The sequence below is a fragment of the Mauremys reevesii genome, linkage group 3, assembly GCF_016161935.1.
Source record: "Mauremys reevesii isolate NIE-2019 linkage group 3, ASM1616193v1, whole genome shotgun sequence".
Lineage (NCBI taxonomy): Eukaryota > Metazoa > Chordata > Testudines > Geoemydidae > Mauremys > Mauremys reevesii.
This window is the reverse complement of record NC_052625.1, coordinates 37,302,020-37,325,183: the sequence shown is the minus strand read 5'-3', so window position 1 is coordinate 37,325,183 and position 23,164 is coordinate 37,302,020. Positions and strand designations below refer to the sequence as shown.

At 41.4% G+C, this 23,164-nt stretch overlaps 1 long non-coding RNA gene across 1 annotated transcript; it reads right to left on the bottom strand.

Annotated features, from left to right (window-relative positions):
- Positions 1-5,362: 5,362 nt before the first annotated feature.
- Positions 5,363-14,667, bottom strand: LOC120400255. The gene is made up of 4 exons (XR_005595649.1): positions 14,513-14,667; positions 13,356-13,468; positions 5,563-5,668; positions 5,363-5,441 (listed from the first exon to the last, which is right to left on the bottom strand). It is a non-coding gene; the product is annotated as an uncharacterized LOC120400255 (long non-coding RNA).
- Between the last annotated feature and the right edge of the window lie 8,497 nt (positions 14,668-23,164).

The window sequence follows — 23,164 nt, the reverse complement described above, 5'->3', positions numbered from 1 at the left end:
GGGGGGGCAAGTGGGGCAATTTGCCCCAGGCCCTGGGCTCTGCAGGGGCCCCCAAGAGAACAGCTGACGCTTTCACCCTGGCCCCGGCCCGACCCCACCTCCGCCCCTCTCCCAGAGCCTCAGCCCATCCAGGAGCGTCCCTGAACAGTGCTGCAGCGTGGCTCCGGCGGGGCCTGAGCTCCTCCCACTCAGAGCCACGTGGTAAGGGGGCGGGTCTGCAAGCTTCAGGCTGAGAGGAGGGAGCTGAGCTCAGCCTGGAGCTCGCAGCCCCACCTCCTTACCACACGGCTCTGAGCGGGGAGGAGCTCAGGCCCCGCCAGAGCCACGCTGCATCGCTGTTCAGGGACGCTCCTGAATGCGACGCACTGAGGCTCCAGGTGAGGGGGGGAGCCGGGGATAAGAGGCCAGGGCCGGGGGGATTGGATAAGGGGCAGAGAGTCCTGGGGACAGTCAGGGGACAGGGAGGGGGCAGAGGTTGGGGGGGCGGTCAGGGGACAGGGAATGGGGGGTTGGATCGTGGGCTTTCCAGGGGTCTGTCAGGACTCAGTGGGGGGGTGGATAGGTGTCGGGGAAGTCATGGGACAGGGAGTAGGGGTGGGGTCCTAGGGTGGTGGTGGGGTCTCTGGGAGACGGTGAGGGGGCAAGGAGCAGGATGGGTCGGGGATTCTGAGGGGGGCGGGCAGTCAGGGGGCAGGAAGTGGGTGGGGGTCGGATAGGGCGCAGGGCCAGGCTATTTGGGAGGCACAGCCTTCCCTACCCTAAAGCTCATTCAGCAATTTGAGGCTTGCAGAAGAGTCAAGCTGTTAGCTTTTCCATTAGGGCTACCATCCTTTTCACTTCTCAAATGCCAAGTTATAGTCTATATTTAATTTCAGTGCCATAAGGAGATTCATGTCTGGGGAGGGTAGCTTCATTTAAAATTAGCCACTGGGGAGGGATCACATGAGCAATATCCTACACCACCTACCTCCTTCCCAACCTTACCAAGGGAGACCCCCACCTCCCCTACATTTCCTGAGGCTCCAGAGGGGTTAATTTAGTGGTTCTCAAACTTTTGTCCTGGTGACCCCTTTCACACAGCAAACCTCTGAGTGCGACCCCCCCCTAATAAATTGAAAACACTTTTTAATATATTTAACACTATTATAAATGCTGGAGGCAAAGTGGGGTTTGAGGTGGAGGCTGACAGCTCGTGACCCCCAGTAATAACTTCATGACCCCTGAGGGATCCCGACCCCCAGTTTGAGAACCCCTGGGTTAACTTAATTTTAGCACCCTGTGTCCATTCACATGCATGTGCTATTTTGAGCATTTCAGTTTTCACAACATAGGCTCATCCCAGATTCTGGAACAAGCTCAAATGCTCAGTTCGTGGAGTATGTACATAAGCTATACTAAAGACAAACCCACAGTAACTGTCTCCAGTTTGTGAGGGACTCCATGGAGCCAGTCTCTAGGAAACAGATAAATGCATGGAGATTTAAGTCCATTAATGGCTATTAGCCATAATGGGTAAGGAAAGGTGTCCCTAGCCTCTGTTTGTCAGAGGGTGGAGATGGCTGGCTGGAGAGAGACCACTTGATCATTACCTGTTAGGTTCACTCCCCCTGGGGCACTTGGCATTGGCCATTGTCGATAGACAGGATACTGGGCTGGATGGACCTTTGGTTTGACCCAGTATGGCTGTTCTTATGTTCTAACCTAAATGAACCCAAAGTTATGGAGACAGATATGAGTCAAGGAAGCCAGTAGAGTATCAGAAACCTGGAAAAATCTCTGACTGGATGGGCTCAGGCGTTTGGTCACAAGCTGAGGTGATTCAAAAGTTTTGGATTTTTTTAAGCAGAATTTTTTTATTGTTTCTTTAAACAATCAAACACAGCAAGCAGCAAATATTTGGCCGCACACTTCTGAAACCCCAAACCATATTCAGGTTATGGCAGACTAATTTCAGCTTTTCAATTAAAAAAAACACAACAAATTTTGAAGGAAAGCTGACATTGTCCATGCTTTGTAAAAACCCCAAGTTTTCGATCCAAAAAAAGTTTTGAGGGAAAAATATTTGTCCAACCCTTTTAATGAGCTTTAGTGCCTTTTAGCACTAGCTGATGCTGAGAACCAGTGAAACCTTGTAAAGAAGTTTTCTCAAAACTGGGTTTGTGCCAAGATGCGGAAGGTTTATTTTTCCCAGGGCCGCCTGTGGTGGGGGAAGCAAGTGGGGCAATTTGCCCCGGGCCCCGCAGGAGCCCCCACAAGAATATAGTATTGCAATTTTTTTTATGGACGGGCCCCCCGAAATTGCTTTGTCTCAGGCCCCCTGAATCCTCTGGGCGGCCCTGGAACAAACAATATAATATTAGTAATAATGATAAAATACATATTTTAAATATATACGTGTGTATATAATATCTATTTACAAAATGTATATTTTGGTCTTAAATTTTAGTTTTTGGCAGTGTTGCTTTAAAGCAACCTCTTAAAGCATAAATAGATTTTCTAGAGTCACATTTAATCCCATTGAAGTCAGTGCAGTTACACCAGGGATGCATGTAGCCTGATGTTGTTTACAAATATTTGCAAGAGATTTGGGGCAAAATTTGGCCCTTAAATCAATGGAAGAGGTATATGCATATTGGAGAAATGTGGAATTTGACTCTTAATTTTGTCTTAAACCAGTATTTGAAACTCAGATTGGAAAATGCTGAATGATGCCATTAAATGCAGTAGCCTTAATACTGCCCTAAAATAACTTATCCTTTTAGATAAAAGGTTCAGGTTTAGAACTCTATCTCTCTTATGCAAGCTCACTGTTAAAGATCAAAGCTGAAACATATAAAACAGTTAATTGCAATCTGCTATTTTATGCCAAAACAAATAGTAATTATAGATTTCAGACAGATACCAACATACAATAAGCCTGCTGTAGTTTTGAACATGGGTACACAAATAGCCAGATGTCCAAGTCCCACAAAAGGGACACATAACATTAACGGTTACGCTCTAACACAGAGAGCCACAATGCAGGTTTTTCATTTCCTAGTTCTAGCAGCCACCCATTTTAAAATTGGGGTTCCCACCTTGCACATGTAGTTTCAGAACTGCATATATTTTAGTTAAGGGGCTTCACACACACACACATCCCTTCCTATGAAAGAATGACAAATTCATGTTTATCTTGATAATTCCTCCCCTCCCCCAAAGAATATACTCTAAATACTCTCTACAGATTTCATCCCCCCCTCAACACACACATATGAATCTCCCATTAGTGTCAATGCAAGTTATGTCTGCCTATCATGGGGAGAATAGACCCTTAAATAATTCACTACAACATAAATTAGCTTCCCTTAATGAATAGCTGCTATCAACATTTGTGGAAAGGTCAATTTCGAAACATTTTCAGAGACTAATCAACAAGTTCAATTCTTAAGACTGCCCTTGCAAGACTTCCCTTGTTTAAACCTGCCAGAAAACATGTGGGCAGCTCTGATTCCATAGGCTTTTCTATTGTAGCATTTTAAAAATTATTGATACTGACTTGGAAACAGTACCAAAAAACGGCAATCAATGGGGCTACATTTTGGCTTGATTTTACTTCATTAATTATTGAACTCAAATAGGGCTGAATTGCTCAGGGGACTGTTAATGGGCTGCAGAGCCTTTCACGTCTAGGTCACCAGTTTAAAGCCAACCCTGCTCCGAAGTGAGTGAGAGTCATTACTATCTATCTGAAGACTGTTCAATGGCCCCTGTGAAATAAGTCAGAGGTTTCTGTTTCTTTCCTAATGCTTAAGGCCCTGATTCAATAAAACCCTTAAGCATGTGCTTAATAATAAGCAGATGATGAAGTCCTTTTGAATTTAATGGGACTTAAGCCTCTGCTTACAGTTAACCATGTACTTAAGTGCTTTGGTGAACAGGGATGGACTTAAACACATCTTAAGAGCTTTGCTGAATCAGGCCTAAATGTCTATATCACACACACAAGAAACAAAAAATCCCAACCCTTGCTGACTGTCTCAGTAGGGATGCCAAAAACTGAATGGGCATAGATACTGAACCGCTTTCTCAGTCATAGAATAATTCCCTTTAGATATAGCAAGACAGGTTGGGAGAAATGTGCACTTCTGCTACCATGTCATATTTGTTCTGTGTATGTAATTAAATAACTTTTCACTGGCCTAGTCTGTCACCCTGATATCTTTCATGAGCACTAAATGCACTTGAAAAAGTGAATACAAATATGTCATTTTGTACACCCTTAACTGAGCTTATAGGTGTTTCACCCTTCAGGTATTCATGTAGTCCAAAAAATTGGCAACATTATAAAAAACAACAGTATCATCCACTATTTAAATATATAGTGAAGTTCATTTGGTATAAAGTAAAGCTTTTGAAACTGAAAAACTGTTTTGCAGTTTATAACATATGCACCATCTATATTTAAAACCATTTGGAATGGCAAATGTAAGTCTTTAAAGTCAACAACTGGAGCAATTGTCTGACCTGCTAGAGCAAATAACTTCTAAGATTACCAGTGGATCAGATTTTGTTTTGCTTCTTTTAAATTGAAGTGTATTATGGGACTTCTCCATGGTACACTGATCATTGTTTTGCACAATCAAGGTTAACTACTGTGAAATGTAAGCTCTTGTTTCAAACCATTGCAGGCTGAGACAGCCACCATTTTAACACCACATCTGTGATTCTAGCAAAATAAATTGAACTTTACCAGATTTCTCTCTCTCTCCCTCCCCACCCCAAAGGTCTGTCTGGGTGATGGCTAGCAGTACAACATAGATATGGTCTCCTCATTCTGGAGTGACTGAGGACTACAGGAGGGATTCTGATCTCAGTTCCACAGTGCATCCATTAAAGTCAATAGGTGATTCTGGATTTATATCATGTAAGTGAGATCAAAATCTAGCCCAGTATTGGTTAATTTTTCTGGTGCTTTTTCACTTGAATAACGAAGAGTTAGCAGGTCTTCAAACTGGTGCATAATGGAATGATCACACCCAGTTTCCTGAGACCTAAACAACAGTGTTTCAAATGCTTAATCTCAGGAGATTTTTATCCCACAGAATTTTGGATAAGTTTCCAATAAACATTCTTAGATAAAATGAATGAAACCATTGAACTCTTAGATTTGTCCATTACTACTGGAAGATAAACCTCAAAACAGTTAGCGCTAATTGTTTGGCCCAATTAATACTTTTTCAGCCAGCAGGAATGATCAGAGAATACTCATTGGATGATGAATCTGTCAACTCACCCATGAAGACTGTCATATCGTGTGGTTATTCCCTCCACATTCTGGATCAAGGTTTTAGAATAACCAGAGAAAGTATCTTGTCTGGATACTTTTTAATATTTCTACTTCAAGCTGCCATCGCTATTAGCACCAGAAGCCACAGGGAATTGCCAGTATCACCTCAGGTCTAAGGATGAAAAATAAAAACTTGGAGCTGCCTTTAAATTGACCATCCCTCTTCTCCATACACATGGGAAAATTGCGTCTGACATAGCAACACTACTGACAAAATCAATACCAGAACTTACTTTGTTCCAATCCTCTAATGTACTCCAGACACTTGCTGTACCACAACAAAAGGGGACATTCTCAGCACTAGCAAGCTTTATATTCATTCACATCATTTTGAATACCCTGAATGAGAAAAGAAAAAATGGCAATAGATTTTTGATAAAGGAAACACCCGTTTTTCCTGTAACACCATGCTACTAAAATGAGGCTAATGAGAAGACAGCGTGATTGGGGACAGAAGTTTAAATCCAGATTAGCAATTGGAGTCAGACGGACAACAAGTAGGGGAAACAGAAGTTTGGTTCAATCGAATTTTGAATGCTTCTTAAGTGTAAGAACTTGATGGGAGAGTGTCACCCTCCAAACTCATAAATGAGGCATTGTGTATTACAGTTTACTACTAGTTTTTTTAGTGTCTTATGTTATTAAGTGATATATTGCACTCACATACATTGTTACTGTTTGTATTACATTGGTGCCCAGAGGCCCCAGATGAGAATGAGGACTCATTGGATAAGACATAGATATAGTACATACATATAGTAAAAAAGATAGTCCCTGCCCCAAAGCCTAAATAGATCAGACAGGTAAAGTACAAGACACAGAGACTTGTCCAAGATCACACAATAGATTAGTGGTAAGGAATAGATCTAGTTCTCCTGACTTCCAGACCAGTGCCCTAACCACTAAACCAGGCTGCCTCTTTAATAGTAATATATTAATTTCCTTTACGCTACATACTGATCCTAGTCCAAAATCAATGTTGTTAGGCTTGATGCGGAGGGCTCCCTGGGAGGCTTGGGAACAGAACAATCCTTTTAGTTTGTGGAGTGGCAACAGGGATGCTTTTCAACTGCTACTGCAGCCCTGAAGCTGCAGCAGTCTATACCCCTATGGTGATTTCAAGAGTGCAATGGTCAGTGGATCCATCTAGCATGGATCAACTGCTTTGGGAGCTGCAGGAGGTGCCATGGAACTGAGCTTTGTGGTTTCCATGGGCTGAGGAGACACCCTGAGGTCCCCAAATACTGAAGAACAAAATACTGATTCCATTTCATGTCCTCTGCAGCTCAGGAGAAAGTGAGAAAGACTCGAGAATGACAAATAGGTCTTATGTTGTAAGCAGCTTTACTTTTCACTGGGAATATTTTTGCATGATGTTAGTTGGAAACAAACCAGTTCTAACTGTTTCTCTTGGAAGGTCAAGTTCAGTAAATGCAAAACTCCAAGGAATACCTGTCAACGCTCCCATCTCAGACCTTTCTCTCCATTTCCTCCTCTCAAAAAGTCTAGAGATCCCACATTCTTACCTAAGATGTTTTGAGTAGGGTTTCTAGGACCTGATTGGAGAGGGACTTCTCTAGTGAGAAAGTTCTGTGGGGACTTAAGGAAGGCCAGCTGGAGTGGAGAAACCCTAGTTGATGGAGTAAAACCAGTGCCCATGAAAGTAGAATCACTAAAAATCATTTATGTTAGGTATGAAGGCACTTAATAAAAAGAGTCTGCCTATTAGAATTTTCTTTTCTATTTGAACTATAAAATGCTTTAACCAACAATATTTTGTAAACCAACACTTTTAACTTTTAGCTGACAGCTAGCACCGAGAGTGCTATTTCTCACTTTCATCTGGGACTGGCAGCTTTTCCAAGTCCATTTTCATGTAAACAGAGTTCAGATCTGCAAACAGGTATGGGGAACATTTTTTGTTAAAATCTTGCCTTATTTTTGCCAGGTGGCTGTCCATTTCCAAGGAAATAGAAACTGGAGATGGAAATGGCCACAGGAGCTGAGAATCACAAAGCTGTCTTATTTCCATAGATCCAAAGCCAAATTCTACTCTCATTTACGTCAGTACAAAACCAGAGTACAGTAAGTTCACTGAAATCAATCAGTGTAAAGCCAGCACAAGAGCAACATCAGCCTCCATTCTCCATTATTTCTGAAACATTTCCAGAAAAACTGTCATTAGTTAACCATTTCAAAGAAGCCAGGGCCATTTTCTTTTAGCCATTACTTTTTGTGTTCAGATGTCTCTGCATGTCCTGGTTCTGGGGTTGGAAACAGGATCAAAAATTGGTAGTGATAGAAATTTTGAGAGAAAGGCAAGATTTCCAGACCAACTATGAAGACTTGTTAGGGACTTATACGAAGCCCACTGAAGTCAATTGAAAAAATTGGGTTTGGGTCAAACCCTTAATTCACACATATTCTGTTTGGATATAGTTCAAATAAGCCTCCATACTTTTTCAGCCAAACAGATTAAATTATTAGAAAAATGTGCCACACTGTATCTGTATGGATCTTGTGAAGGGTATTGTTCTACTATCCATCCATCCATCTATTCTATGGTTTTCTATAGCACCCTAAGAGCAAGAGAGTGCATTGTAAAATAGAACCCTGATTGATTTATTCATACATTGATTTATAGTGGCACTTATACAGGTCTGACCTTACTCTCATTTAACTCAACAACAAAGCTTCCATTGTTTTATATGGTGCAGGATCAGGCTCTTACAGAGTTGCTAAAAGGAGTGACTTCAGTGAAGGTAGTAGGGTTATGCCAGTGTAAAGCCAACATGAGAGGCCTGATTCTGATTTCACACATATGGAAGTCCACTGATTACAGGGGAATTACTCTTGGTTTACATCAGTGTAAGTGAGAGTAGGATCAGGCCTTAGATCTGTTTTATTTCGTTGATTGCTGTTTCTTTGCAAACAGAAAAAAGCGGCATGGAACAAAGAAGTTAGCATAGCAACGAGATAAGACACTATGAAGCCATTCATAGATTACTTGAATAGCTGTACTTTAATAGCAAAGTAGAACGGAACAATGACTGCTAAACTGTAGCACAATATTGATTGCTAATTTGTTTACTATTTTGGCTGAAATGCCTTCCAGCATTCTAAGTCAATTTTTAATCTGTATAAACAGCCAAGGAATGCTCTATTACAAAAACATGTAATTACAGGGGATTATATTACACCTCCAGCATTTTGGCAAAAGCACTTAATGGCAAAAGATAAAAAGGTAGCACCAAAGTCTTTTTTGATTTTGTACTAACAGCAAACTTGCTAGTTATCACTACAATGCATTCATTGTTCAATGTCTTGGCTCCTGCTCTTCAGATTCAGAGCTATTGGCTCTAAAATAAACACACACAAAATTAACTTCCTACATTCTCCTTTGCTTTGCTCATATCAGTTCTGAGATAGACACTCTAGCAAAGGTAATAGGCATTCTGAAAAGTTACAACTGTAGCAAAAGTAAATTCCAACAGAGCTAACATAGTGATACTGTAGGTAACACTACCAGCGGCACTACTGTTTAAAATAAAAAATATATTACTGTATATACAGGGCTTTCTGCTTTTGCCAAGAATTAAGTGGCTGTTTTGTGCATTATCTGTGGGTTAAACTACAGCACTTTGAAATACTGACCACACTTTTAACTGCCGTAGTTCTTTTAGCCAAAGCTAGATTTAAATTAAAAGAGCCTGCCCATAAGCATTCATTATTTCTTCCGAAGGGAGACAGCTTTCTGAAGAATCCATCAGATCATGAGGCTCTAGTCACAGAGATACAGACAGACAGGAAAATGCACATGATTTAATTTCATTGTACTTGTTCATTGGAATTTACTCACTTGGGACATATTGGCTCAAATGTTTTTACCTTTAGGCCCATATCTTGCAGTCTTTGCACAGGCAAACTCCCAATGAGGTCAATGGATGTTTTGCCCACTGAAGGCTTGAAAGATTTGGCCCCAAGCATTTTCCAAGTTTTATCCAGCTCTGCAGCTGGGCTGACAAAGTCATAAGGTCTCAAGAGATTTGCTTAGGATGCCAGTGGCAAACACTTAATAAGAGAAACTGCCTGGGACACTTGTGAGGATCTGGTTTGGATTCTGTTCCCACTCGCACCAGTGTCACTCAGGAGTTATACTGTTGAAGTCAATTGAGTAAATTGTAAAGTATGCACATTGGAAAAAATAACCCCAACTATACATATAATATGATGGGGGCTGATTTAGCTACAACAAGTCAGGAAAAAGATCTTGGAGTCATCGTGGATAGTTCTTTGAAGATGTCCACGCAGTGTGCAGAGGCGGTCAAAAAAGCAAACAGGATGTTAGGAATCATTAAAAAGGGGATCGAGAATAAGACTGAGAATATAGTATTGCCCTTATATAAATCCATGGTACGCCCACATCTTGAATACTGTGTACAGATGTGGTCTCCTCACCTCAAAAAAGATATTCTAGTACTAGAAAAGGTTCAGAAAAGGGCAACTAAAATGATTAGGGGTTTGGAGAGGGTCCCATATGAGGAAAGATTAAAGAGGCTAGGTCTCTTTTCTTGGAAAAGAGGAGACTAAGGGGGAATATGATAGAGGTATATAAAATCATGAGTGATGTTGAGAAAGTGGATAAGGAATAGTTATTTACTTGTTCCCATAATACAAGAACTAGGGGTCACCAAATGAAATTAATAGGCAGCAGATTTAAAACAAATAAAAGGAAGTTCTTCTTCACGCAGCGCACAGTCAACTTGTGGAACTCCTTACCTGAGGAGGTTGTGAAGGCTAGGACTATAACAGTGTTTAAAAGAGAACTGGATAAATTCATGGTGGTGAAGTTCATAAATGGCTATTAGCCAGGATGTGTAATGAATGGTGTCCCTAGCCTCTGTTCATCGGAGGATGGAGATGGATGGCAGGAGAGAGATCACTTGATCATTGCCTGTTAGGTTCACTCCCTCTGGGCACCTGGCATTGGCCACTGTCGGTAGACAGATACTGGGCTAGATGGACCTTTGGTCTGACCCGGTACGGCCATTCTTATGTTCTTATGTTATGTTCTTATGAGTTACAATGGTTTAAAACTGATGTGAGAGCAGAATCATGACTTCTGTGTTTAAGGTTGCATGGAGGAGACTTTACCTTACCCGTGAGGATGGAGCACTCTGCAGAAATCCTTTTTTAAGCTACACACTTCCATTCAGCCCTTCTCAGCAAGTAGGGTGACCAGATAGCAAGTGTGAAAAATCAGGACAGGGAGGGTGATGGTAATAGTTGCCTATATAAGACAAAACCCCTAATATTGAGTGTCTGATCACCCTATTTGCAAGGCAGGTGACTACAATGTGGGGCCTTTGGGGAGCACAGTATCAAAAAAAGAAGAGGAAAACCCTCTTTTGAAGGATAATGAAAAAGGAACTTTTCCTTTTGTCCTCTCTCTCAAAGCAATATCTTTGTTTTAACATTCTAACACTGTAATTCAAGCTAAAGTCTCCCTAGATTCACAGTGAACCAGAGAGTTAATGATCCTTCTGAAATATAACTCAGTCAGTTCTTTCATAGTCTGAGCACCTGGTTCTAGCTAATATCAACCCCTCCCTTCCCCCCACCCATGCATTTTGTTTTGCATTTACTAACTTGTTTCTTTAGGGTGCATATTTGGAGTTAGCTGAACCTTCCCCCCAACCGTGATGGAATTTGTTTATTCTGATTCATACCCGTTGCTTCTTGAGACTGCTACAGGGTCTTTGCAAAAAGTAGCAACCCTGTTTTCAAGCCATCCTAGAAGTAATCTGTGACAGTTATCAATGTGCTCTGTTGTCCTTTAAATTGCTTGGAGCTGGTCTGCTAGTTGCTCCTGTAGACCCAACACAAACATAACCTTTTACTCCCCCAGTTCCAGCTTGCTTCGATTCAGAATGATGGGCTCCTGCCTCACATATTCCTCCCCCCACCCAGAGGACCCTCAGACATTGAAACATGAGGTTATGTGTCAGTTGGGGCCAGATTTTCAATAGAAACCAGCTCCCTTTAAGTGCTTATATAAGGATCAGAATTTGAAGCGGACTAAGCACCCAGCACTCCCATGGCAGAACTTATGGCCAGGTTTTCAAAGAAGTTCAGCACAGAATATGCTGAGCTCCCATGGAAATCTGGCCCTACGTTGTTAAAGCATTTGTTGACCTTCTATTTATTGTAACCAAAACCAAAGAAAAAGAAAATCTTCAAAAATAATGGTTTGAAAAGTACAGGATTTCTGGTGCGGATGTTTTAAATCCAAGTCTTCTTTAGTTTTGGCATTTGCATAACCATTTTCACTTAATTTTCCTGACATACTGCCAATCAAACCATAAGTGTGTTTAGCAAAGTGAATTAAAGAGTGCCTTTCTTGCCAGAAAAAATGACATCTGCTGTTATGAAGATAACATGGTATTTCCGACGTTAAAAAAAATTAAAATCCCAATCTCATTTGCTGTCATCAAGACCAGGAAAATAGAAATAAACACAGTGTGCTGTCTTCACTGGAAAAACCTACTTCATTTGGGTCAGATCGTGCGCTCATCGACTTCAGTGAGCACAGGATCATGCTCTTTATACACTGTCATCCAAATGTTACTTTTGAATGCTATAATACTTCTCATATTAAACATGTTGGATTTGAACAAGTGATTAAGAGAAGAAAGGCTCTTTTCCTACTGAGTCATCCAGTTCCCCCGTTAAAAAGTGGCTTTCTTGATTGTCAGGTTTTTGTTTTGTACATAGTCCCATCGCTTATCTGCGCGAAATTCATCCCTGTGCAGGGAAACCCCAGAAGGCCTACATGTCACTTGACCCTCATTTATGCACAAAAATTCTACCAGTATAAGTAATCCCCCCCCCAATCAATTTAGTTAAAGAATACAAACCCCTGGCTTCTGCAATCAGTTTACATTAACTTATATTGATTTAGATTAAGGCAGTAAGTTGTTTTTAGTTAAACTGGTGAAACTTGTGTGTATAGAGAAGGCTTCCAGAGTCACATAAATCCTGCAAATAGAGCTAATATGGTGCATAGGTCTTGTGCTGGCTCTTTGCACAGGAGTGAATTCTACCCTTTAGTGAAATAGCTCAGAGTAGGGAGGAACTATATTTATTTGTGCCTTGTACAGCACTAGTGCACTGTACAGTATGTGCTTAATATATATGAATGAGAATCATAAGATGCTAGAATCTAGCTACACTGTAGATGAGTATGAGGGCCAGAAGCAGTAAGTTAGGGTTAGAATTTGTGGTCAGTAGGTCTCAGAAGCCAGCAGGAGAACAGCAGGGTGCTGGCTGGGGTAATGTATTAGAAAAACACCCAAACAGACATAGGATGGGGTTTTTTTATGGAAGAAATTGACTTCAAACTACGGACAGAATTTGGCCAAAATATTTAAAATCAGAGAAAGCTGCTTTCCTGGATTCTTGTGAATTTTATATTTTTCTTTTATTAGCATTTGAAATGAAAATGTCCTTGGGATATTAGTTCAATTTCAGCCCTGTCCTTTGAAGGGAAAAACCTTGTGGGAAGAACATAGTGCCTTGCTTGTCTCTGTATACCACAAGTGAAAAGAACTGGGACAAGCTGAGCAACACTCAGGACCAGATATGAATAAAACACATTTCAAAGAGAAACTTGGACTATATTAACTATAGTTTGAAGCCACCTATCATCAGTTGGAGACATATTTCTTTCCAGTACCACCCTAGTGGTCTTTATCATGTGAATTACTAGAAGGTACATTTTGCCAACAAAAAAAGAAAATATTCCAATGAGAAACACATTGGTCTTGGCTAGTCCAGAACCTTCAGCTATGTGTGTCCAGGGAGTAGAGCTATTTAGCACGGGCCAGATCTTCAAGTCTTTATTCAGTTTGTATTCAGTCCATGCTCAGGGAAACTTTCCCAATGACTTAAGTGGATGTTTTACTAGAATAAAGAATGAATTTAAACAGAAAACCCAATCCCCCAAATCCTGCACAACTTTACTCACAGCAATAGTCCCATTAATGCCAACAAGACTACTTCCAAAGCTCAGAATTTGGCCCTTTGTTAGTTCACCATCAAAGACGAAAATGTATAATGATCTTTTCCAGTCTTTTCATGCTAAAAGAAAAATGACAAGTAGTTTAATTAAACAACTATTTTACTATTACAAAAAGTTTCCATGACATCTTTGTTCCTGGCTGTTCAAAAAAACAAACAAACAAATAAAGTCCCTGCTTGTTCATGTGAGAAATGTAGAATTCCTGTAATTTATTGTAATTTTGTCAAACCATTCTCTAAAGTGCACATACGTTGCTATTTCTGTTCCTAGCCTCTGTGGTTAAGTTGCCACTAGCCAAGTTTCCAAAATAAAATATGAAGTTCCCACAACACAGGAAAGTGTCCAGTAACATTCTGTGGAATATCTAGAGCATAAGTCAGTCAATAAAAATAATAATTTATTGCTCATTAGGTAAAAGAAGAGTGATAGCAAGCCCAGGTGGCGGATGGGGTCAGAACGTTGCTGCAAGGGGCTGCCCATATGCTAACATAAGGGTGCTAAAATAGTGCTGCAGCAACTTTAAATCAAAGTTTCACAAATTGGCAGTACATCAAGTTGCGACATTTTCTTTTGTTAGACACAATCTCTGACAGTCTAATGGTGAAATCCTAACCCCATTGAAGTCAATGGCAAAACTCCCACTGAGGCAGGATTTCAACTTAATAGAAAATAATTAACTTCCCAATTCCTGCCAGCGGTTTGGGCTCTAGGCACCAACCCATTAGCCATAAAACTTGCCTGCATTACTGACTAGCAGTTGCAAACATGTGCACAGCACAATATGGCGGGGGAAAGGTGGGGAGGTCTGTAAGCAATGGTGTTGGGACGACTACAAGGGAGAATGGCTTTCAAGCCAACATCAGTGATAATCAGCAGTGACGTGAAAATAGATGATCAAAAGTATATGATGGTATTGCAGACACAGTTTTGGTGGTAGACCAAATTCCCAGCTTCCATTATCGGCAGACCTTGAAACAGCTCTGTTCAGAGTGGAAATGAGCCCAATTTAGTGCCCTCAGCGCTGAATACACCAGAATTAGGAGCAGGAGAGCTTTGCAATCTGGGTCCCAGTGTCACAGCTGACTCATGTATAATCAAAATACCTCTGAACTTTGGTGAGATTCTACATCAGGATCACATTATGCAGCTCATGGCAAGCTCTAGTTCAAAGGTGCCCATGCTTTGTCCCCCTCTTCATGATTTGTGCCTCTTCCCTGTGACATTCCTCACATGCTGAATCAAGTTCTTTCACTTCTGAGAGCTGTAACAGGTGAAGAAGGAGAAAGGAGCAATGAAAATAATTCACAAACATTACCACAGAATATAGAAAAAATGGCAAAGCTTCCTTATCTGTATGAACATCATGCTTCATTATTGTTTATTAGGACAGCACAACAAGAACTGGATCCTAATATGCACAAACCATACATTACAAAGGGACATTAGGAAGGCCCCCTACAAAGCCTCAGTGCTGCATCAGGATTCCCTAGCAAGACATCTGTGCCTGTGAAGTCTTATTGGCCAAAGCTGTCTAGCCCTAGCACACAGCACTCTTTATGTACCGCCAGCCTAGGGTAGAGAGTGATGTACCCTGACGCAACTAGAATATCAGAATGTGTAAAAGACGACAGCTAGCGGAGACCTTGTCTCCACCTTCCTTGAAGGCTCACAGGCCCCATTCATCAAAGCATTGTGGTCTTGTTTGACTCTTTATTAAGCTTGGATGACCAGGTAGAATCAGGAGCTAAAACTGCTGCCTTTGACACCTCGCTTACTAGGGAAGTTTGTCCCTTCCTCCCAGAATAAAACCTGGCTACAATCATCCATGTATTTGTAACCTCCAGGACAGATTGTAATTCACTGTATCTGAAGCTAAATATGAAGACGACTCTCAGGCTCCGGCTGGTGGAGAATGCAGCTGCCTGTCTTCTACATGGCTCAGGCTGTTGTGAGAATATCTGGCCCATTAGTTCTCACTCAGCTTCTAGTGCCAGGTCAAGGTCTTGGTCCTTATTTTCAAGGCAATTAATGGATCAAGCCCCAGCTGCATCAAAGACCGAATTCTAATCGATGAATGGCTGTGACAGCTGTGCTCTTCTGGTTTAATGCAGTTCACAAAGCCCAGGACAGAGTGCATAAGAGATGGGGACACAGCGTTCTCAGTTAAGGGATCCTGCTATGGCACAAACTTCTAGAGGAGAGTAGGTAAATCCACAGTGTGACTGTTAGGAAACATTGCAAAACCTTCCTCTTTGAAAATGGGAAAGGAATTGAAAAGACCTCTGCATCATAAGAATCACGCATCACTGACACCCCCCAAAAAAGCAAACAGATTTTAAAAAAAATGAAGTCAGTCCAGCTAAAACCACCATACAAAAACATTAATAAAATTTTAAAACCAAAACCACAAAACCTATTGAACGCAGAGAAGTACCAGAGACTCCATAAAATTCAGCAGGGACTTCATTATTGCTATTGATTTTATATGGAAGGTGTTCAGACACTATGGTGATTAGTGGCACTATAAAACTCTTATGTAGATAAGATGAGTAAAACCATGCAAAACTGTAATGAAATATGGCTCACCTGATTTGTGGATTCATTATAAATCTCAACCTCAGGTAATGTTCTCTGAAACATTTGCTTATGTGGAGGAACATTTTCTTATGGCTTACATTTTAAACATTGTTCTAGTCTTTGAATCACAGTGAATGTTGTAAAATTATGGAATTCTTTGGGCCTGGTTTTAATGTCACTTACACAGCTGTAAATCAGGAATCGCTCCATTGAAGTCAATGGAGTTTTACAAAACTAAAATTAATGGAGGTGATACTAGGGTCAAACCCTTTATTTCATCATCGTAAGGAAATTTGTTAAATTTAAATTTATATTTAAAAAAAATCAGAAGAACCTACACATTGTACTGTCTTTATATTTGATTTGCAAGCTGACTTCAGTTTCCATATATTTTCATACTGTTAACATGTAGAATGTTATAATTTGGTGGCCTTGAAATGATAGTGTTTTGCAGCACACTTTCTAATAGATTTTTTCTGGTTCAATAATTGTAGATTATACAGCACTCAGGCAGATGAACATTACCAAAATTGACCTGATATTAGATTTCCAAATGATATGTTTGCAGACTTGTTGGCTCTGATCATAAATATGCTTGCCTTCATTTTAAGAATGCAGTTCACACATAAGGTGAAACCTCTCCTGTTTAAAATGAGTGTATATTGTATTTAAAAGTAAATGCAGAATAACTATGAAGGGAGGATAGCATGTTTACATGTCAGAAATATAGACATTTGAGGGGAAGAAGATGGGTGGCTATAAATAATGTGTATGGTGAATAATACATGAAAGAGATAGTGCAACTGAACTTTTGACTAAAGTTGACTAGTTTCATGGGCATTTTATTGCACACACTTTAATCTATTATCATCTGTATGGCCAGATCTTGCAACCCTTGCTCAGGTAAAATTCCCATTGAAATCAATGGGAGATTCATTTGAGTGAAGATCGCAGGAGAGGTTCCGTACAATGTTTCACACGGTATTATAGCAGCAGAACAGCACCTTAAAAACATTTCAAAATGGGTTTTTTTTAAACACCTCCTTTGTGACTGTACATGAGCCAATAGCTCAATCTGCTAATATTTGTCATGTCACTAGTGCTGTGGAGATGATCTCCTAATCCCACCTGTTTTGTAACTTCCTGACATTTCTTTCATCCGTAACAGGGATGCAATGCCTACCTGAGACTTGATCTGCTCACATCTTTCTTTGATGTTCTTCACTCTGCATCAGGGATCAGAGTGTCAACAGACATGTCATTGGTATGAATGATTTGCAGCAACAGGTGAAAGTCTTTAAATGAGTGTATTTACTACAGGCTTTCAAGGACTCTGTATCAGCTATGCCTGATCGTATTCCATGTGTACTTTCCATTGTGTTTCTCTTTATACAAGTAGTGGCATGGTCACATTTCATGCGAGTTGAACTATTCAGTGAATTTCGCACGCTGATCCTATAAAACGGATCTAGCGTGGATGGTGCATCTCTTGAGCTTTCATCACTCAGTAATGGACAGATGCACTTCAGTGTAAGACAAACTAATAATATAACCTTAGTTCAAGGCTCCCCGTGAATCTACCTCTGCCTGCATCTGATATGGCCTTCCTGTGCTCTGTTATGAGCTCTACACTGTAATCACCTTCATGTCCCTCTGCCTCCTTTTCTCACTCGTGACTCTCTCTGGAACTGTTCCTATGCCTGGAGCTACTATCCCTTCCAATGTGACTGCACTTTCCTCATTCAAATCGCTCCTCAAAGTCCATCTCTTTTTGGGACCATGTTATGCCATGGATTTTTTTTAAGCACAGCTTGCCACTGATGGCATTGGTATAGACCGTGGCTAGCATTTCACCACTGATCTATCACCACTGCTGTTTGGGCAGTTAAATAAAAACCTTTCAACCACCCCACAGGATGGTTGCTATTGCAGGATACCTCAGTGACAGTAACCCTAACTGTGCAAACAATCAAGCAAGACAAAAACTACAAACCTCCATGAAACAAGAAAACAAACTAACAAATCGCAATAACGGTAAAGTGCTAGAAACATCTATTGTCCATAAAATGTAATACCAATAATTAAAAATAAGTGTGGCAACTCCAAGAGTATGAAAATAAACTGCTGTGATTCTGTAGAATAGTGCATATATAATGCTATACTGTGATTTTTCTTCTTTTCCCCATCTCTTTTCTCCCTTTCCTTAAATCATATAATGAAGGGTCTCGATGTGCATAGTTAGGACCAAAGAAAGAGTCTCCATGAAGTCAAACTACTCATGGGTAACAGATTGGTCAGAATCTTCTCCCTGTTTTACTGGTGTGAATAAGTGGTATAATATGCATAATGAACACAGAATAATAGACTAGGCCCTTTAGCCAATGTGGGGATGTAGTGGGATGATCACCCCGCTCCTGCCCGGAGGGGTTAAAACAGCCCTGGAGAGGGCTGCAGAGGGGAAAAGAGAGGCTGATTGGGGAAGCAGCCACAGATGAGGCCACACCCCAATCAGGCCACAGCTGGCCCTATAAGAGGGCTGAGGGCCAGAGACTAGAAAAGACACTCTCTCTAGTGGTAGAGAGAGAAGGACCTGGTTGAGCATGGTACCTAGAGCGGAGCAGGGCTGGGGAAAGGCTAGAGGAGCTGGGGAGCTCCAGCCTGGAGAACCCCCAGGCTGCAGGCCTTGCTAAAGGCCAGGAAAGGTACTGGGGTTGCAGGGGTGCAGCCCAGGGTTAGGCAAAGGCAGCAGGTCCAAACCCCACTTGCCGATGATGAGTGGTTTGCAGACTGCAGTCTACCCAAGGGAGCGGGGGCTAGTTAGTGACTGGCAGTAGCCACTGAGGCAAGGGAGGGATGGGGGTTGGGGGTTCCCCTGGGTGGGGAGACCCAGACTGAGGGGGTACTGCCAGGGGGCAGAACCCTAATCCAGAAGGGCACTGGGGGCCGGGAGGGACACAGGGGCCAACAGCAGGTGAGACACTGTCCTGCAGAGGGCGCTCTAGAGGCTGGAAAGCTGATTCCCTGGACAACCAGCAGGAGGAGCCGCACTGGTGAGTCATTGCCCCACCACAGGGGAGTAGTTTTCTACTTTTAAGATAATATTGATCTTATATTTAGTGGATAAAATTGAAAAAGAAAAAACTAGTGAAAAACAAATACTCAAAACTAGAGGCATCAGGGGCCCAGTCGTTAGATCTCTGGACTGGGAATCTGGAGACCTAGGTCTACCCACCTGCTGCGTGATCATTCCCCCTTCTGTGTGTCTCTATAAAGTACCGCATACAATGTTTACACTGTTTTTAATTAACTTCTCCAGTAACCCTATTATGTAATTGAAGGTGCACAGATACAATCTGGAGCTTATGTTAATATCCCTTAGCATGTCAAGAATGAATATATTCAGGTGTATTTAAGGAATAACTAGCTTCAGATTTCATTTGCAAATTACTAGTATCCTTAAATGCTCATTGCTGGTGAAACACGGGAGGGGGGAAAATGGTTGTTTTCAACAATGTGCAATGCCTGCATCTGCAACAACAACATTCGCAAAGCATTGGCATCAAGGAGCATTTGATGTGAGCAAAGTGACATGAAAGGTTAATTGGAAGAGTGCCTCTGTCTGCAATACATCAAGGCCGCAATGTCACTGCTTGTAATACTTTGTGATTTTAAGACAGACTGCAAGCACTGCTGCTTGTGGATTTGTCATCTTTTGTTGTTTGTTCAGTAATTTTCATGTGACAAATTAGTATTTTCCTATAAACAACTCCTATTCTTTTTACTCTGCGTTTCCAAGGAAGAAAAAGGGTTTTAGTGAAATGGTGCTGGTTGGAAAAACATTATTTTTGTCCTGTGAGCATTTTTTTGCCTTTTAGTTGAAAAATGGAAAAAACAAAAACCCCAGCAACACCATCACCACCCTTTTGGGGGTTTCAGTTTTCTGCTGATGAATCTAAAATTTTAAAGGAAAGGAGATACTTTCTGGAAAAAAAATGTTTAAATCCAATTTTCCATTAAAAAGTTTAGACAGAAAAATTTCAACCAGCCCTACTCAGGTCCTTTATGCATACAAGGCCAAATTGTGATGCCATTGAAATTAATGGCAAAACTTCCAATGACTTCACTAGAACAGGATTTGGTTTGAATTGCGTGATTTAATTGCACAGGACTTCACTTATTCAAAACTGCTATTTAATTTAGCATCACAGTGGGCCTGTTAAATGGATTCTGCAGCCTATCCCTGAGAGGTAGTGACATTTCAGCCAGTATCTTACAGGATTGTTGTATGGTCAGTTGAGTACCCCACTGACTACAAAAGAGGCAATTGGTATGAGTAGGGACTATATGTATGTGTGACCCAAGGATCTCTGGATGTCAACTGGCAGAGGACTCAGGGTGCATAAGGGATATAGAGATCCCCTGGGTACTAGTTCACCAAAAAGCATCATGTAAAGTCTCTACTGAAAGCCTGTGTCACCCGGATCAACATAATAGTTATGTACATGGTAGCTAAGAGGCAAGTAATATGATTTGTCATTTAAGTTATTAGCTTGTGTGTTTAGGAGTAAATAGAATGGTAGTGGGGTATAAGATTGACAGGTGTGTATTGGCTTATTACAGAAACAAATGATTTAGTATAGATTAAGAAAGGAACACAAGACCTCAGGCCTAGAAATAGATTAACATGAGGATAACTTTGTATGATAAAATGTGCTGTTACAGTAAATGTCTTTGTTAAGGGCTTATGTTTGGGGAAAATGTGGCAGTTAAAACTGCAAGATGCCAATTAAAATGGGTTGTAATGTTTGGGGGATTTTTTTGTAGATATAGAGTGTTAGCAATAACTTAAATTCAAGTTGCTATCGTGATTAATTGATGTAAATGTTAATGAGTACATGAAGAATTAAATATTTAGCCTATGAAAAATGGGGCACCCCAAAGTTAGTGTGGAAGTACAAACAAGGGAAAGAGGTGGAACCTTTTGTGCATATGTCTGAACCTCAGTGGGCGTTAGTATAACTCATAATAAAAGACACCACTCTGTGTCTGTGCTGGGAGGGAATGCATCAGGAGATGCTCAACTGATGGCCACCTGATGATCATCCACATTCCAGTGTATCCAACATAGAGATGTGAGTAATGCAAGTAATAATGCTGTACATTCTATATTATCCCATTTTCTTCTGTTATGGGTCAATGATTGTGGTATTTACCTGCTTAGTGAAATTCTTAATAAAAGGATGTGTGATTACTTGTGACTGTTCCTCATGTGCTCCTAGGGTCTCTCACTCTAAAGATGTGATGATATTCACCTTGTTGCTCTCAGTACTGTAGCCAATCAGGAGACCAAACCCTCATCAACCATCACCTCATAAGCATAAGCCCCAACTCTGTTAAACCCTATCAATTAGACCATAAAGGCTACAATATATATTTGACATTATGCTCATAAGGCCTTGTAGTTAAAGGCAGGTCCACCCAGGTTACATCTACACTACAATTAGATACCTGTGGCTGGCCCATGCCAGCTGACTTGGGCTCACAGGGCTTGGACTAAATGGCTATTTCATTGTGGTGTAGATGTTTCGGCATGGGCTGGAGCCCAAACTCTGGGATCCTGTGATGGGAAGGGTTCCAGAACTCAGGGTGCAGCTTGAGTTTGAATGTCAACACTCCAATTAAACAGCCCCTTAGCCCAAGCCCTGTGAGCCTAAATCAGAGGGCAAGGACCAGCTGCAGGTGTCTAATTGCAGTGTAGACATACCCCCAGAAGTAGCATTCCTTAAGACAAGTTCCAAACCAGAAGGGTGGGAGATACTTGTCTCCCTGGTGCACAGTTGCGTGGGACTGTCCACCAGGGAGTCTGTTTGCATACTGAGTCAAATGCTGATGAAGAGATTGCCAGGGTCTTAAAGAGGGGGAAAAAATTAACAGAAAGAGGTGAACAGCAGTGGGAGAGGGGAACTCCATTTACAGGTAATGAACAAAGGACTGGTCTAATATAGCTAAGGGTCCAAAAAGACACCTTGGCATTCTTCGTCTGGGGAGAAAAGCCATCCTGGTTGAAAAATGCTGAATTTTGGGTTGGGTTTACTATAATTGCACATTGAGGTTCCATGTGCAGCCACGTAAGCTATTGTAACTTCTCTGTAAGCTGAATGTGTAATTTGCTTACCTTAAATATGATATTCTAAGAAACCTTCTCGTCCAAAGTAATGCTAAACTTCTTCATTGCTGTATTCATTTATGCTAAATAAATCTGTGCCCTAGTCAGTGTTTATTCACAAGCAGTTTCTTGTAAGATTCTCAAAGTGAAATTTGTTACATAGGAGAAATTTGGTCATTGTAGCTGAAGCCTCTTTACTCCTCAGGACAAGTCTGTTTGGTGTCAATGACCCCTGGTGAAACTGTACAACGTTAGCACTACTACAATTTGAGCAAAGAGTTGTGATTCATTATGAACAAGACTTCCAAAACTGTGCAACTTGATCCCTAATACTAAAAATACCAGGTGCTAACAGCACCCGATCTCAGTGACCTCAGTGAAACAGCAGGGGCTGGACAGGCATGGAAGAAATCCAAGCGGCGTCTCACCTCCTTTGTGTATTTAGAATTAAATCTCTCAAAGATTCTCTCACTACTACAAACGATCCCTCTGACATCCTCACATGAGTAATGCCAGTTTGCAGAATCTGGGCCTTACGTTGCAGGAGGTAGTCACAGAAAAGGGATGGAAATGGTAAGACCCCTGGCTTTGAAATCTAGTTTGAGAGACTTAGTCTCTGACCCTTGTCAGATTTCTTAACCTCCTTCTGTCTCCATCACCCCAGTTACAAAAATGGACCTCATGCTGTCACTGTGACTCTTGCAGATTAGTTCTACTCAAGTGAATGGGACATCTTTAGGGTTACCATATTTCAAGTTCCCAAAAACAGGACACCTCTGGGGGAGAAATTGGGGGCAGGGGCAGGTACCTGGAGTGTGTGTGTATTGGGAAGGGTATCTGGAGGGAGCTGGAGTGGGTACCTGTGCCGGGGTACTCACTAGAGGTGGGGGGCAGTGTCACCCCCTGTCACAGTAGCAGGGTGGCTGGTGCAAGCCCAGGATGCAGTGCCAGCCATCAGTCAGCACCTCCCTGTGGGACCCCATCCCCAAGGCTGGGAGTTAGGGCCTAGGTG